Source organism: Choloepus didactylus, chromosome 4 (assembly GCF_015220235.1).
Source record: "Choloepus didactylus isolate mChoDid1 chromosome 4, mChoDid1.pri, whole genome shotgun sequence".
Classification (NCBI taxonomy): domain Eukaryota; kingdom Metazoa; phylum Chordata; class Mammalia; order Pilosa; family Megalonychidae; genus Choloepus; species Choloepus didactylus.
In genome coordinates this window covers 189,918,417-189,934,015 of record NC_051310.1, presented here as the reverse complement: position 1 = coordinate 189,934,015, position 15,599 = coordinate 189,918,417, and the positions used below count along the sequence as shown (strand labels likewise).

The 15,599-nt window shown below is 41.6% G+C and overlaps 2 pseudogenes; both read left to right on the top strand.

The window, feature by feature from the left end:
* The first annotated feature begins 4,230 nt into the window (after positions 1-4,230).
* Positions 4,231-9,300, top strand: LOC119533051 (annotated as a pseudogene).
* A 2,681-nt stretch (positions 9,301-11,981) lies between these two features.
* Positions 11,982-15,599, top strand: part of LOC119533050 — a 28,062-nt pseudogene continuing 24,444 nt past the window's right edge.

Sequence of the window (15,599 nt, the reverse complement as noted above, 5' to 3'; positions counted from 1 at the left end):
AACAGTGATCAATGGAGGGCAGTTTCAGTGCTTTGTTTACAATATATTTTTCCTTCCCCAGGGAGGTCTGATGAATTTTAACACCTGTCCTGGTCAATTAGGAGTCTATGTGAAACCACTATGGGGGGAGTGGTCCAGGTCCTGGGTCTCCACAGCCTGGCAGCCCCACATGCACCAGCCATGCTGGCTGCCCATCCAACTTGCTGGGAAAATGCTCACTGTGCATGTGCCACACTGGGGCCTCCTCCATCAACCACACCTCCTCTAGACCTGCAGAAGTGGATGCCATGGGGAAGACATGGGATTCAGACATGCAGAATGTCAGGTTTGCTGAGGGAACATAGAGGTGCAAAGCAGACTGGCAATAGTGCCCAGACAGCAGCATGAGGAAAAAAGAGAGAAACCAGAAGAGAGTACTCACCAGGAAGGAGAGACATGAAACAATTTGAAGAGAGAGGTGAGAAGGCAGGACAAATGGCATGAGCAGGCCTAAGGCCCACCCCTTCTACACATATCTGGCACACTCATCTTCACTGCCTAGAAATGCAGGAGCTGGGCTCAGGGTTCCATGCAGGCACAGAGAGGTCCCCAGTTCTCCAAGTTGGTGGGCATTTATAATTCATGAATGACTATGGTGAACTGTGGAAATTAATGACATATAACTGCAGGAATATTTGAATATTTAACTAAACTAGACTATGCTAACTACTTAAAATGTATGAATCCTGTGGAGTGAAATGACCAAGACTCAGGGACAGATGGGAAATATGTCTGTGGAGGAAACAAGGCACAAGCTACACGATATCTCCTAGGGTACTGATGTTTCTTCTAAAACATGTGTTCTAGTTTGCTAATGCTGCAGGAATGCAAAACACCAGAGATGGATTGGCTTTTATAAAACACGGTTTATTTGGTTACACAGTTACAATCTTAAGGCCATAAAGTGTCCAAGATAACACTTCAGCAATTGGGTACCTTCACTGGAGGATGGCCAATGGTGTCCGGAAAACCTCTGTTAGTTGGGAAGGCATGTGGCTGGCATCTGCTCCAAAGTTCTGGTTTCAAAATGGCTTTCTCCCAGGACGTTCTTCTCTAGGCTGAAGTTCCTCAAAACTGTCACTCTTAGTTGTACTTGGGATATTTACCCTCTCTCAGCTTCTCTGGAGGAAGAGTCTGCTTTCAATGGCTGTCTTCAAACTATCTCTCATCTGCAGCTCCTGTGCTTTCTTTAAAGTGTCCCTACTGGCTGTAGCTCCACTTCAAAACGTCACTCACAGCTGCAGTGATTTTCTTCTGTATGTCAGCTCATTTATATGGCTCCTCTGATCAACTTAGACCCACCCTGAATGGGCAGAGCAACACCTCCATGGAAATTATCCAGAGTCATCACCCACAGCTGGGTGTGGTGCATTCCAAAGAAACAAAGAATCACAATCTAATCAACACTGATAATGTCTGCCCACACAAGATTAGATCAAAGATAATGGCATTTGGGGAACATAATACATTCAAACTGGCTCATGTATCTATGCAACCATAAAAGGATGTGAAACTAGGGTCTGATAAGGAGAAGGAAAGAAAGAAATTGCTCTCTAATTACATGGTTCCCAAGATGTGGCCCCTCCTAAATGCTGGTAAGAAACCTTTAGCCAAGGACAAAGTTCAAGAAGGTAAACAATCTCCCAGGAGGGGGAAAAATATAACCATGATGTAAAAGCAGCATTGATCATATCTTATTCTTAAACACTAATCTTGGTAAAACATCAGGTTTTAGGTCCCTTTAATGAATGTAATAGGGACCCAACACCATCATGCTATATGGAATGTGATGTTCTAAAATCACATATTAACACCCTGCATCCCCCACACTCCTATTCCTCATGGAAACACTAAACCTCCTGATCAGCCACTACCAGAGAACTTCTCCTGTCCATAAGTCCCAATAAAACTATGCCTGCTTCTATACCTGGTGAGTTTTTCACTGTCTTGGTAGCAACCCCCCAACCTCCCCAGAGCTCTTCACAAACTTGGTCTGGGCATTAACAGCTCCATTGGACTATTACCACAAATATACAATAGGAATTTAATAATATTCAATGAGAAATGAACAAATATTCAGGAACATAAAATAAAAACAGGAGCAACACATGGATTGTAAAAGATAATCAAAAGGAGCTGGTCAACAAAGGAAGAGATGTATATTTGGTACAGGATCTAAATTTTCTAAATGGTACAACTCCACAGTCGGTTTGTTCTAACATCACAATTGCATGGAACTTTGAATAAGAAGTGAGATATGGTAGGTTAGTATAGGCTGGAGTGAAATAGTGACACATCCCAGAGTAATTTGGGCAGATAATAAAAAATATATTTACAGCGTCCCCCCCAGCCCTGAGGATCTGGGGGAAGGTGCAGAAGTGTTGCACTTCCTCACCTGGACTGGTGTTGATATTGTCACAAACATTGGGACTGGCAGTTTGATGTGCTGAGCCCTTGATCATGGGACTTGCCCTTATGAAGCTCATTACTGCAAAGGAGAGGCTAAACTTGAATATAATTGTGCCTAAGAATCTCCCCCTGAGTACCTCTTTGTTGCTCAGATGTGGACCTCTCTCTCTCTAACTGAGCTGTCTCAACAGGTGAACTCACTGCCCTCCCCTCTACATGGGTCCCAACTCCCAGGGTTGTAAATCTCCCTGGCAATGCAGAATGTGACTCCCGGGGATGAATTTGGACCCAGCATCATGGGACTGAGAGTATCTTCTTGACCAAAAGGGGGGTGCAAAATGAGACAAAATAGTTTCAATGGCTGAGAGATTTCAAATGGAGTTGAGAGGTCACTCTGGTGGACATTCTTATGCACTATATAGATAACACCTCTTAGGTTTTAATGTATTGGAAAAGCTAGAAGTAAATACGTGAAACTACCAAACTCCAACCCAGCAGTCTGGACTCCTGAAGATGATTATATAATAATGTAGATCACAAGGGGTGACAGTGTGATTGTGAAAACCTTGTGGATCACACCCCCTTTATCTAGTGTATGGATGAGTGGAGGAATGGGGATAAAAACTAAAGGACAAATGGGGTGGGATGGGGGATGATTTGGGTGTTCTTTTTTCACTTTTATTTTTTATTCTTGTTCTGGTTCTTTCTGATGTAAGGAAAATATTCAGAGATAGATAGTGGTGATGAACGCATAGCTATGTGATCTTACTGTGGACAGTTGATTGTATACAATGGATGATTGTATGGCATGTGAATGTATTTCAATAAAACTGAATTTTAAAAAAAAGGAGCTGGTCAAAAACTTTGTGGAAAGTGCAGTCAGAGAAGGGATTCTGATCCTAGGATAGGGATAGCAGGATAGGGATAACAGCAGATCAGCCAGCTGGGGTGGATAAGTGGGAAGACCAGTGGAGACCTGAAATTTGTCTTGTCTTTGGTAGGTTTGTTTCCTCTGCAGAGAGGATTGGGAGGAGCAGAATGCCCCATGTAGTTTCTGGAGAGCAGAGGTCCCTGATTGTGCTCAAAGGGGCTGGAGAGGTGGCTGAGTGTGTCCTATACTCTTGGACCTGGAGTGAACAGGAAGACTGGATAGTGTGCCCCAGGTGCCAAAGTAATTTATGTTCCCTCACCTCATCACTGCTGTGCCAGGAAAGGCAGCCAAGTCCAGGTTGAGAGTGCTCATGATGTGCAGGGTTTGAATGCAGGTGTGAATGTACAGGGGTGGAGGGATGAAAAGATGTCTAGAGGGTAAGGGGTCTTGACCTTGGCCCTAGGAGTGGTCTGAGCCCAGCCCATGCCAGGCCTGGGTTTCTTCTGGGTTGCTACACATATGGATGTGCTGGGTCACAGCCATCTGCCTGCCTGAACTTGTAATGGCAGGAGCTAGGGCAGTGGGTGTCCATGCAGGTATTTGCTTGTGGCAGGAGGGCTCCAGGTATTCACAGGGAGGAACCATGGTCTGGGCAGTGGTGAAAAGAAGAAGCAGTGAGGGAGCCAAGGGGACTCAATATGCCTGGCAAAATCCTACAGCACCCAGTATTCCCAGATGGCCTCCCATCCAAATAGTAACCAGGCTTGAACCTGATTAGCTTTAAGGATCACACAAGAACCAGCATGTTCAGGCAGTAGAGCTGTACAAAGGACCACTAGCACAGGACAGCACTGCTCTGCTCAGTTCAGTCCCTAGAGGGACACCACCAACCCTAACATCACCCAGTCACCATGCACAACCCCATCAAAACCCTACCTGCCCGCACATGCCCAGAATCTGCTTTCTCCAGTCCCCTAACCAGTCCCCTAATTGCAGGGTGGCAAGCTGTGACCCTGCCCATCCATCCCTGCCTTGCAAGAGTAGTGGACTGGACAGAGGGCACCAGGGCAGACAAGGGTGAGGAGAAAGCCCGAGACCTGCTTGCACGCCACACACTCCCTGCACCGGCGGCTGCAGCTCTGTGGGACAGTGGGTGGAGCCTCATACACACTTCAGGCTCCTGGACGGCCTGTGGGCAGGTTCTCTGCTAAGGCCCGTGGAGCGCAGAGGCTGCCACTCACTTGTTTTTGGCGACCTTGTGGCGGATCCTGCCCGGCCACCCCAGAACCCCTCTAGCACTCATTCTTCCCCTCCCCACCCCCACCTAGCACCACACCAGCTAGGCCTCCAGGCTACTGTGGATTCTGACCCAGACAGCCACAGAACTCCCAAAAAGATGCAGCCCAGGGTCATGGGAAGATGATGGGTGTGGTTTCCAAGACTTGTCGAAGGCATCCAGGGCCATGGAGGAACCCACCTTGGGTTCCTACTCCCATTAGGGTATCAGTTGGGGGTGGAGACAGTGTGTGCTTCTCAGATCTCCCAGGCCTGAGCTGTCCCTCTGCAAACCTCCCCAAGGCTAGAGTGACTCCCTTGTCCCTTTCGTCATCTTGGCTCCACCCACTTGTCATTAAGGAGCCTGAGAGCCAGTGACTCATTCCTCTCCCCTCCCATACCAACAGGTGATCATGCTTGTAGGAGACAGGCAGTCAGCTTGGGCCCTCCTACCCCGAGACTAGAAAGCCCAGGGGTGCTGCCAGATGGGCTGGAGCCCAAACCTACAGACAAGGACATGGTCACTCTGGGCCAGTTGCTGGCCATTGTGCAAGGAAAGATGACTTGTGAACAGACTCTGGTGAACCAAGCCAGGAGCTCATGTTAGCGCTGGGCCTGGAATGGAAGTCACTGCCCTGCTGATGGGAATCAGCTGAGGTGGCCCCAGATGTGTGGTGCTGCCACCATGGACTCCACCATGGTCTCTGTTGTGTGCCTTCCATCTGGTTCTGCCAGCCACTCTGGGAAGACTTATGGGACCCTGAGTTGCATCTGTCTTTGTTTCCCAGGCTACTTGATGGTTTCTGTTTTAGTTTGCTAATGCTGCAGAATGCAAAACACCAGAGATGGATAGGCTTTTATAAAATGGGGGTTTATTTCACTACACAGTTACAGTCTTAAGGCCACAAAACATCCAAGGTAACACATCAGCAATCGGGTACCTTCACTGGAGGACGGCCAATGGCGTCCGGAAAACCTCTGTTAGCTGGGAAGGCATGTGGCTGGCATCTGCTCCAAAGTTCTGGTTTCAAAATGGCCTTCTCCCAGGATGTTCCTCTCTAGCAAGCTTGCTCTTCTTCAAAACGTCACTCACAGCTGCACTCTGTTCAGTCTCTTTGAGTCAGTATGTTTTATATGGCTCCACTGATCAAGGCCCACCCTGAATGGGTGGGGTCACACCTCCATAGGAGTATCCCACCGAAGTCACCACCCACAGCTGGGTGGGGCACATTCCAAGCAAATCTAACCAGCACCAAAACGTCTGTCCCACAAGACCACAAAGATAATGGCATTTGGGGGACACAATACATTCAAACCGGCACAGTTTCCCTTTGCACTGTCAGCAGAATGGCCATGTGGAGGTGGCTCATAGAGTCACTAGGTTTCCTGAGAGCATTCCCCAGCCACACACACCCATCATCCTCAAAGGGGTGTGAGGGCTGGCTGGGTGGATCTTGTGTCCTGGGGTCTGGAGGGCATGGGAAGCCTGGAGTGTGGTTCCCAGGTGCCAAGGAAAGGAATGTAGCCTTGTCTCAAATCTGTCATGACAGGGAAGGTAGTGAAGGCCTCTGCTATCCATGGCAGGCACTCCCCTTGTGTGCATGGTTTGAGGGCAGGTGCTGAGGGTTTGGGGCCAGTGGCCCAGAATGGTTCCTATGTATAGGGTATCTTGGCCTCAGTCATGGGGGCCTCAAGGATCATTTAGAAAATCTCAATTTCATGGCCTATAGTTAACAACTTAGAAGAAATAGACAAATTAATTTGAAGGTAGAAACTGCCACAGTTCACTGAGGAAACAGTGAATAGACCTGTATTGGTTGAGGACATTGAGTTTGTAGCAAAAAACATTCCAGAAATATTTCTATCACATCTCCTGTGATATTCCCAGGACCCTGTCTCTCCTAACTGCCATCTTCCAGAAGCCTCCCTGGATTGGCTTTTATAAATGGGATTCATTAGGTTACAAACTTACAGTTCTAAAGCCACCCAAGTGTCCAAACTAAAGCATCAAAAAGAGGATACCTGCACCAAAGAAAAGTGGGTGGTATCCAGAACACATCTGTCAGCTGGAGAGGCACATGGCTGGAGTCTGCTCTTCCTTTGCTCCTTGGTTCTGGTTTCAAAATAGATTTCTCCAAAATGTCTCTGGGCTTCTGTCTCTTGTAGTTTCTCTCTCTTCATTCCTCTGCATCCTTGCTTACTCTTCCAGGGCATTTCTCTCTAAGCATCTGGGGGTGCTCTCTTCGCATCTTTGGTACAAACTCTATGCTTCATCTCTCATTTTAGCATCTTCAAATATACATTTATTTGCACCCCCAACAACTCAGGTCTCTGGGTCTGTGTGGGATCTCAGCTATCTAAAGGACTCAGGTGATCTAATTAAGACCTACCCTAAGTGGATGTGGTCACACCTCCAGGGAAAAAAAAAACAATCAATCATCTCACCCAACAAGATTAGATTAAAGATTGTGGCTCTTCTGGGGTCCAAAACAGTTTCAATCTTGCACAATATGAAAATCCAATAGGGAAAGTTCTGAAAATCAATGACAAGGGGGTTGAGAGAGTGGTCTTTCCAAAACCCCAAGGAGTTGAACCAAGATGACTTACAGCAAGTGCATACAAAAGGCCAGGGAAGGATAGAGCAGGAATGGAGTGAGGGTCCAGAGGGCATGGATAGTCTTGGAGGACCTATGCTAGAGCATAAATGAAAAATACATAAATCTGAGAATTTGCACAATATTTATGTGCATGAGAAGACAAAAACCCACATGCAGTATCAGTTAGAGATACCTACTTTTTACTATGCTAATTTACATTTATTTCATTAATAAAGCTAAATTTTTCTTTTTCCATTTCCCATTTTTATTTTTTTCTATTAATCCTTTCTTTATATCATTATCTCATTTTTCTATTACAGGTTATCTTTTTCTCCCTCATTGATTTAAAAGAAAACTTTAGGCCTCTGCTTCCTCTGCTGTTACCTCTTCCACCAGAGCCATTCACTGCTGTGTGGAGAGAGTGAGGCAGTGCTGCTGGGGCCACCATGGAGCCTGACTCAGTGAATGAGGACAAGACAATTGAGTTCATGTTGCCAGAGTGTATTTTTGGCATTTTGTTGAAGAAAGCTGGATACTATAAACAGAAAGAATCTTGGAAGTTGCTTGACTGCTGTCTTTTTTCAGACTAGTCTGAAAGGGAATACACCCATTCATTCTGGATTGGTGGATCTGAAGCACAAAATATTTTCCAGATAATTAATGGAACATCAACTGTGATCATTTCCAGAAAGAGACCATCAGATGGAAAGTATCAAAAAGACAAAAGACTTCTTTATTAAATATTTTGACCAGTGCTCTGAATCAGATCAAGTGGAATTTGTGGAACATTTTATTTCATGAGTGTCACTATCAGCATGGACATATTAACTCTTACCTGAAGTCCATGTTGCAGTAGGACTTTATTACTGCTTTACCAGAGCAAGGCTAAGATCACGTAGCAGAAAACTTTCTTTCCTACCTGGATTACAGGTCTCTGTGTGCAGCAGAGCTGGTTTGTAAAGAATGGCAATGAGTGATCTCAGAAGGAATGCTTTAGAAGATGATTGAATGAATTGTATGCACAGATCCTCTATGGAAGGGACTTTCAGAAAAAAGAGGGTAGGATCAGTACCTGTTTAAAAACAGACTCACAGATGACCTTCCAAATTCATTTTGTAGGTCATTATACCCAAAGATTATCCAGGATATAGAGACTATAGAATCTAATAGGTGGTGTGGATGACACAACTTGCAGAGGATTCAGTGTCACTCTGAAAATAGAAAAGGTGTCTACTGTTTACAGTATGGTGATGAAAAAATTATCAGTGGCCTATGAGATAATTCTATTAAGATTTGGGATAAAACCAGCTTGGAATGTTTGAAAGTGTTAATGAGACGCTGTCCTTTGTCTCCAGTATGATGAACATGTCATTGTAACTGGCTCTACAGTAAGAGTATGGAATGTGAACACAAGTGAAGTTCTGAATACACTGATCCACTACAATGAGGCCGTATTGCACTTACACTTTAGCCATGGACTCATGGTGACCTGTTCTAAGGACAACTCCATCACCATGTGGAACATGGCTTCTGCCACTGATGTCACTTTATGCCATGTCCTGGTTGGCTACTACACTACTGTCAATGTGGTAGACTTTGATGATAAGTAAATCATGTGTGCCTCTGGTGACAGAACCATCAAGGTGTGAGGCATGGGTACCTGTGAATTTCTATTCCAAATGGGCACAAGTGAGACATTCCCTACCTCCTGTACAGGGATCAGCTACTTGTTAGGGGATCATCAGATAATACCATTAGGCTATGGAATATCAAGTGTGGCATCTGTTTAACAGTCCTAGAGGGACATTAATAATTGGTCCAATGCATGCACTTTGATAACAAGAGGATTGTCAGCAGGGCCCATGATGGGAAAATTATAGTTTGGAACTTGCAAGCTGCTCTTGACCCCTGTACACCAGCATGCCCTTTGTGTTTGTGCATGTTGGTGGAGCATTCTGGTCAGGTGCTTCAGCTTCAGTTTGATGAGTTTCAAATCATCAACAGCTCCCATGATGACACTATTTTGATTTGGGATTTCTTAAATGTGCCTCCCAGTGCCCAGAATGAGATGCCTCTCCCTCCAAAACATACACTTACACCTCCAGATAACAGTCTGCCCTTTTACCCACTTCAGGGATTCCTAGTCTTGAACTGCTGGCTACATGGTTACCAAATGCCTAAGGGAGTTCATTTGCAGCCGAATTAAGAAACTGTAATTAGTCCTAGATGCTGGGTAGATGCAGAAAAGTCTAACTCTTCAAGTGAGATATCTATTTTTGAATCATGGAGAAATTGAAAGACTTTGAGCACCATGGGATAATTAACACATGAAACACAATGATTTTTATGTTATTATTTATAATATATCTGTAGTCACATTTTCATTATTAGCAACATAATCCATAGCCTTTTTATATATGAGTTTAGGAGATGAGGGCCTTCTCCTGTTTCTCTTTGAGTAGACTACATGTTTCTCTTGGTTGAACTGGGTGGGGTATTTCCAGGTGAAGGATTGGGTATATGTAAGAGGACAAGTTTTGATTCTCATGGCTTCTCACTCCATCGTCAGCTTGGATGCTTAGTGCTTGGACTGTCTGATAGTGAAAACCCAGATGAAGATAGTTGGTGGCAGAACTACTGACATTGAAACCAGTGGTGAGTAGGGAATTGTTATTTCTACTGAAATTTAACCCTTTCCAAGATATGAAGATTTCCCATACTTGTCTGGTACATTCTAAGTACACTCATGGGATACTCACATATTTGAGATCCACTTGTGTATACCCAGGACTCTGCTATAATTATGGTGGGCAAGGGAGCGGGTAAAAAATAATCTTCTCTCCACCATTTACACTAATTTGTCCAATCTCTATTAAAGCTGTGTATTCACAGAAGAGATATGAGAGGATTTATTTTCTTCATACATCCTATGGCCTCAGTGTGGAAGTAATTCACTCAATCACTATTTTAGTGGTAGTGCTGTGCTTAGGATTATGGTGAACATAAGGGATAGAGATGAGAAATTGCACAACTTACTCCAATATGGAGGCATAAGTTTCATCAGCTGAGCTCAATGAGTCCAGTGTTATGAATGCTGGTTCAGGACTATTCCATGTTCATGACAGCACAAGAAAGAGGACAGTAAAGACAATGAAAAGGAATGTATTTATTTTGTCTTATACTTCTTACAGTTTTGAGAGAGTATATTCACATTTTGAAAAGATGTTGCAAATTCTCATTACCATCTTGTCCCCAGTTAACCATTTTTCTCTTAAAAAACATTTGTACAACTTTGTAAGTGGAAGCAATGAACAGGGAATATTGTTTCCTTATTTTAAGTTGTGCACACAGGAGGGGTATTCTATGTATAGTAAAATTTTAGAACCAGTGAAAATATTTGAAGAACTCTCAAGAGTACAGAGCAAATAACAAGTCTATTTGTCACTGAACAGAATCAAGATGAGTATACAGGAGACACAATGTAAGCTCCAGTTTGAGATCCAGGTAATTATTGAGTATGGGAGGACTTCTACTATAGGAACAGTCACCCTAGGACTTCCCCTTAGTATAGTAGTCTCAGGGGGCCCTGGTTTTTCCTACTAAACAGCTTACCCTCATATCTCAATAAAAACCTGAGAATTTTAGAGGTGATAGAGGAATAATACTCTTCTGAATTTCTGTATAAAGACTGTATACTTCTGCAGAGTTACATACTTCACTTCAGTTATATCTTCCATTTTAATGAATAATAGATTTATCACTTTTGCTTAACAATTGTTGGTTACATAGGAATCATCAGCTCATTGGATTTTTCAAAACTTGTTGCATTTTGTTAAAACATTTCCTAGACAGGGAAACTGAGGTCATTGAAGATGCCTCAAATTGGTGAAATTGGATTTTAAATTTATATCCGAGTGCACATGAGGTATTACATAATTGGGGAGTGCAAGAATAATACCTGAAAAAGTACTTCATTACTCCAAGACTCTAGGGAGAGAGGGTTGCCATGTGGAGCCAGTGAGAAACATGAATAGCCCTGATTCTGTGTGGGCAGCACACAGTTGAGCAAAAGGGACCCTTGTTATCGTGATTTTAATATGGGCCAAAAGTGTAAGTTAGTAGATTTCCCAGAGGAGTCAGTGATTAGTTGGTTTAAAGCAAATACCTGTGAAAAGGAAAGGGTACTCAGGGACCCATGGTTGTGTGGATGATTACCTTACAATTTGGGGCCACCTGTGCATTCTGGGTGAAGCATGTCAGTGATGAGGCTGATGACCAAAGATTTAGGTTTGAAACCTGGGAAGTTATGTCTGCAGGGACAGAAAATTCTTTGCTAGCCCAAAGGTCAGTGATGAGGCAAGTGTCTTGGCCAAAATAAGATATATTCTGAGGCATAACACAAAATATCCCTTATGATGAGTCTGTGGATTTACTTGAATTTGATGAAAGAGATTTAGTTATGAATTCTCAAGAGAAAATTTTATGATCAACAACTGGAAGTTATTATTTTCAGATTTTTTGGCAAATTTTCAGGTTACATCATTCCACGTGTTATGCAACATTGCCTTACGGTGAAGTTTTATGTATTCAGAGTGTATATGTCTCTGTGAGTGTATCTGATAGATGCTGGGTAAGCAGTAAGAATAATCTAGCTGGAATCCCAAACACCATTTGAGCATTTTGTACACAACCACCACCCTTCCTCAGGGTTCTCATTTCATCCAATGTACTCTGGATACTGGTAGGGATGACATTGACTGAACAAAATGCCTATGTCATTTTAGGTATCCATGACCTTCAATGATGTAGCTATCAACTTTACCAAGAAAGAGTGGGCCATGCTGGACATGAACCAGAGAAAGATGTTCAGAGATGTTATGCTGGAGAATATCAGACATCTGGTGTTCATGGGTGAGTTTCTCAAAGTATTCTATCTATATACAGCTATCTATTCATCCATCCATCTATCTATTTAATCCAGCATCAAGTTGTTCAAGTATCTAGACAATGGCCCCATATGCCACACTGATCTCTACTCTGATTCTTTCATATCTCTTATGGGTACTTAAAAGAAACTTTGTGTTTTTGTTTATTCCTTAAGTCTTATGTGTCCCACTAGTGGCATGTGATTTTCTGCTCTAAAATTTCAGGTGTTTTTTGCTGCTCAATCTCCAACATTAATAACTATGTGAGAATGCAATAAATTTTATTTCTGTAGAAAAAAATAAATATTCTCTAGATAATTATTATCCACTAGGGACTGTAGTGAAGTTTTGGCACAGAGAAGGCTAGTATTTTCCACATAGAACATAGATTGTTTTGGTTGAGCTTATGTTTTTTGGAAACTTTTATAAAATATACTTCAACCATTTTGGAATCATAATTTCTCCTGGTATGAATATATTGAGGCTACTGTAGTCCAGGAATTTAGGCATGGGCATCAATATATCCTTAGTGTTTTTGACTGAAGATCAAGAATCATCATTTTCAGGAAAAGGATTTTCAATATACTGTATTTAAATTACATTTCCTTGTGCTGTTTATAAGAGCTTACTTTCTGTTCCTCATAGTTTGCCCTGGATGATCATGAACTTATATCACTATAGATCTCAAAATCTATGCTTCTGTTTCTCATAAATAGGGTATCATGTCAGCATATCAGAAGTGCTTTCACAGTCAGAACAAGGAGAAATGTGGAGAGAAGGATTAAGGTTTCTCCAAGTACAGAGTCCAGGTGAGTTCTAAGACTCTGTGCTTCACTATGAGGAGGGGCATTGTCACTGAATGAGCAGGTCCTTAGAAGTATCAACAGAAGATTTCCTGAAATGAGTGATGTTCTCTGAAATGTAGGCTATGAATTTGGGGTAAAATTTACTCAAATTTGTAATTTTTCCATACATGTATCAATTTCTATTCAAGAATCCATCTGTGATTGTCTTTTACTTAGGAAAAGTATATTTGTTTACTTATGGGAGTTAAACTTTCACATAATGGCCTGTGTTCTGGTCCTCCTGTTTGAGGATTTTCCTTCTCCTTACCACTGAATATTGCATCTTCTTATCTTCTTATTTTCCCTGACCTTAATGCTGAAAATGTTTTATTTCTCAATTTCCAGAAAAGTGTTTCTACCTCCTAAAGTACACCTTAATTTTACATCATTGTCCAATCTAAAGGACAATATTTGAAAAATAATCACATGATAATTGAGGGTTTTCAAATATTTCATTCTGCTTATGCCACTCTATAATGCTTTTAAAATTGTTCCAGGCAGAGAAAGTGACTATAAAAATGAAGAAATGATAACCATACAACATATCTCTAAGAAGGACACATCTACCAACAAGATAAAGGTAAATTTCATGATTGTGAACATTTGTCTCCTAATTAGAGAGATAGGATTCAATAATTTAGGAGATCATCACAATCACCTGAATAATTATAGATGATATTATTCACTCTCCCATCAAAAATTTGTGAAAAGTTTCAATTAAGCAAAAAATTAACCTAAGTTCAAAACCATAACCTGAAGTCTTATAAAAGGACAATTGCATAAACATCATTCGTATACCTCTTCTTTGAAACATAATGAAGTTTTCAAAATTAATTAGCTTGGCATTTGAGATGATACAAGAGAAAATCTGTGCATGTAAGAATGTAGTACCCCATGTACATGGAACTATTATAATGAAGGATAACTGGAGACTCTCTGAATGATTGGACTAGAGAATTATGTTAATAAATATATGTGGACACATCATTAACAGTCTCTGTTGTCATTTACACCAGTAGATTTCTCACACTGAAGAGGATTCCCAGGAAAGTAAAGATTTGGGAGAATATTTTACTCACTCCACAATGAATGACATGGGAAAGAAACCCAATGTAAACACACAATTTCAAAGAGTTTTCAATCATCATTCATTCATTTATCAAAATAAAATTCAAACTGGATGTAAGTCATATAACTGTCATCTATGTGGAAAAGTCTTCAGAAGTAGTTCTGGCCTTAGACAACTTGAGAAAATACACACTGGAGAAAAGCCATATGGCTACCATCCATGTGGGAAAGACTTCACTGGTAGATCCACCCACAGACAACATGAAAGAATTCACACTGTGGAGAAACTGTATGCCTGCCACAGATGTGGGAAAGATTTCACAGATAGTACCACACTTAGACAATGTGAGAGAACTCATACTGAAGTAAAAGCATATGTCTGCCATGTATGTGGGAAAGACTTCACTGATAGTTCTACACACAGACAGCATGAGAGAACTCACACTGGGGAGAAACCATATGTCTGCAGTACATGTGGGAAATCCTTCAGTCTTTCTGGTAACCTTAGGTGGCATGAAAGAATTCACACTGGGGAGAGACCATATGTCTGCAATATATGTGGGAAATCCTTCTATGTACATGATAAACATAGGCAACATGAGAAAACTCACACTGGGGGGAAACTATAAGTCTGCCATCTGTGTGGGAAATCCTTCCATTTATGTGGTAAACTGTGGTTATATGAAAGAACTCACAGTGAGAAGAAACTATGCACCTGCCATGTATGTGGGAAATGCTTCACTGATAGCCTCAGATGACATAAGGTAATTAACAGTGGGGAGAAAACATTTCTACCATCTAAATAGGAAAACTGTTAGACATTATTCTGCTATTGGACATCAGAGAACTCATTAAATATGTTTTGCATATGGAAGAGTCTTCAGCCATAGCTTTAGCATTTAAAATAAAAGAATTCACACATGAGTGTAATAAATATCTCTCAATGTAATAAATGGGTAAATACTTTTGTTTACAATCTATCTTTAAATAACATGATGTTACTATTTTAGGATGAACTCAAAGTCTGTAACTACCTACAATAAATTTCAGCTTAGCTCCATCCTTTGGTATACAAGTATAGCTCAGAATAGGAATAACTCCTAAACCATAAAAATGGACAGAAATATCCTTACTAGGAAAAGAATATTCTAGGAGAATAAGATATAATACTTGTTGAAGTGGCTACTCAATGAAAAAATGTGAGAAATTTTTTACTTACAAAGAAATGTGTAGAATACATGTGAAGTTTCACATGGTATAATACATTCTATGTACACATAGAATGAAGAAAAGTCTTTGGTGTTTTCAATTTACCCATCAATGTTAAATTTCTCATACTGAGGAAATTTTGACACTAAAATCAAGATGAAAAAGTGTTTGGCTGGAGTTCACACCAGGAGTATCAGACTGGGAAAAAAAAAGTATCAAGAATGCTTTAGAACAAAATTCAGACTTGAATTCGGAGATTTTCCTTTTGACATATTAATGAAAAACAAATTAAAATGTAGGATTGTGAGGTGATCTGGAACTGTTGAATGCAGACTTTTGTAATGAGCTGTAGGCAGGGAAA